Source organism: Montipora capricornis, chromosome 11 (genome assembly GCF_036669925.1).
Source record: "Montipora capricornis isolate CH-2021 chromosome 11, ASM3666992v2, whole genome shotgun sequence".
In the NCBI taxonomy this organism is placed as follows: Eukaryota; Metazoa; Cnidaria; class Anthozoa; order Scleractinia; family Acroporidae; genus Montipora; species Montipora capricornis.
The window spans coordinates 36282813-36285312 of record NC_090893.1 but is presented as its reverse complement, the minus strand read 5'-3'; the positions used below and the strand labels follow the sequence as shown (position 1 = coordinate 36285312).

The following is a 2500-nucleotide window of genomic DNA, read 5'->3' as shown; positions in this document are numbered from 1 at the left end:
TTACTAACCGCTCCTTTGTTTTCATTTCAAAACTTTCGGTTCATCATTCATAGTGAACGTAGAAGCTGAGGACTCGTAGACTTTACTTAAACATTTAAACAAGAGTGGTGACAATCAGTCCCCTTGAAAAATTCATCTTTTTATGTCCACCTCTCCGAGTTTGTCTTCACTTGATGTTAATACTTTTTGCCAGTTTTTCATGCTATTCACCAACAGGGTCTCTACGTTGTCGATCTCTCCAAATATACCTAGACACTCTAGGATCCAAGGGTGCGGGATCATATCAAAGGTTTTTTTTCGTAATTTAGACTGTACACGCTTTAGCTTCTCTAAGTATCCTTTGAGCCCCTTTTACAGCCTTTCTGTTTCTCTGGTAACCTGCCTTCCCTGTCCAGAAACCCATACAGTTCATCTGAGATGATTCCTGTTATCAATTTCCACATGATTGGAGGTGATGGTTCCCTGCTGCTGTGCCTCTTCCAGGGACCTTCATGATAAGAACAGTTCACCCTTTTGTCATCCATTACGGAACACGTACTTTAGTGAGACAATCTTGAAGTTTGTGAGCGATGCAAATAAAATGTTCAAGCCAGAAGCCAGGAGCTTTCCATTTGGGTAAGCTTTTCAGGTAACGTGGAACACTTTCTGCAGTTATGGGTATATTCTTTTGCTTGCTTGAATTTAACACCTCTTTCAACTCTCTCAGGAACTCTTCATCCTTCGTATGCCCTGACTTCTCGCTCTGCAGAGCCTTCTGGGTCAGGAGCCTCATCAGTAGTGTTTCTGGCTCCTTGTAGCTCTTTAAAAAACGTTCCCTGGTCCATCTTAAAGTGGCTGTTCTGTCTGACCTGTTTGTTTCTTTCCTCGTATCTCTTTATTTTGGTGGCTTTGGTTGTAATTCGTTGCTTCAGCACTTCAGGTCTGTACATTAGGCCTCTCTCATTCAACCTGTACTTTCTATCCAGGCCCTCCATGTGACGTTGTTTTATCCACTTGGCTTCTTTCAACAATTCTATTCTGCTTAGGTCCCGCCTGAGTCCTTTGACTCAGTTGAGTTTGCAATCGCCGCTTCCATAATCCAATGGTATGGCTCTGATTCTTCCTAGGACAAGTCCGCTCTCTCATCAAGTCTAACTCATGGATTAGGGTGTTAAAACTGAAACTTCAAACCCAATTCGAGTGATTAGAGTATTTGTTATCATCTTTTACTATGGAGCAACTACCCATCAGGACAGATTTCTTGCCAAATCCTCTTACCATGCTCATGGTGGGGTCTTGGTTGCTGCATAATTTGATTTTTGTCATCTTATACTCACACTCTACCGATTCTAAAACCACTCCCTCCATCCTCTCTTGGGAGCTATAAAAGCTCATTTAAACCGAGTGAATGTATACCACCATTCTCTTTGATGATTTTGCGGCTTTCCCTGTCGCTTCCTTGCAGCTCAGATAAGGGCCACGTCTGCATCCACATTATTATTATCATCATCATTAACATTATCATGATTACCATTATTGGTATTCCATTAAGTGTACCAAACGACATTTGAGAGGTGAGCAGTGCAATCGCACGGTCATTCGTTTAAACCAAGTTCAAACTTTAACAGGCTTCTTTCGAAACTGCTTAAGTTGTTCATCTCACAGCGATGATCTCTCTTAAATCAATCATCTCAACTCTGCAGTTCAAATCAGTGATCATTCATATATATTCTTCATATGGATTCTATGTCAGTACTGAATGGTATTCGAAGGGACGTACATGTGACGTGAATATGAATTTCTCGGTTGGCTATTACCCTAATATGAGAATTTTAAACCAATTTTGCAAAGGTGAACGCAGAGGTTCATGGGCCGTTATGTCGAGTGGTTCTGGGGGACCAGTGTTACACAATCTAAATGGGTAATACCCATATAATCTAAATTTAGATCAGTGGGTGCCAACTCAGATGATGATCCGAGTCATCCAACCATGCATGGTGTAAGCACCCATTTTGAATAGTGCTGATAAACTGTTTTTAAGTCTAAACGCCCATTCTAAGTAAGCACCCATCTTAAATCGATTAGCTTCCAATATTGGTAACGGGTTTCTATTTAAATGTTATAAAAATTCGCCTTCATTCAGCAGCGTGCTTCGATGGTGTGGTGGTTATCAATGATTCCTTACGCATGGCTAACGGAATAGGTTCAACCTTTTTGTCATCCATGTCCGTCGATCATCTTAAACAAAACATTTCCTTATTTTCTCTTTTTTTCCTTTTTTTTTCCTGACGAGAAAATTTCTAAGTATAGGGTAAACTTCATGTAATTGAAGTGATAGAGGAAACACATATTTAATGAGTTGCTTGGATGACTCGGATGATCATCTGAGATGGCTTGCACCCGCTGATCTAAATTTAGATTATATGGGTATTACCCAGTTAGATTGTGTAACACGGGTGTCTGGGGACATGTATCTGAAACAATGAGATGGGTGTGGCTGTTATGCCGTCATTAGAATAAC

General features: G+C 40.6%; 1 protein-coding gene across 1 annotated transcript in view; it reads right to left on the bottom strand.

Moving 5' to 3' along the window:
- The window catches only part of LOC138024137 (cystathionine gamma-lyase-like), a 21657-nt gene that overhangs the window by 7777 nt on the left and 11380 nt on the right, over positions 1-2500 (bottom strand). The gene's annotated exons all lie outside the window — the stretch shown is intronic.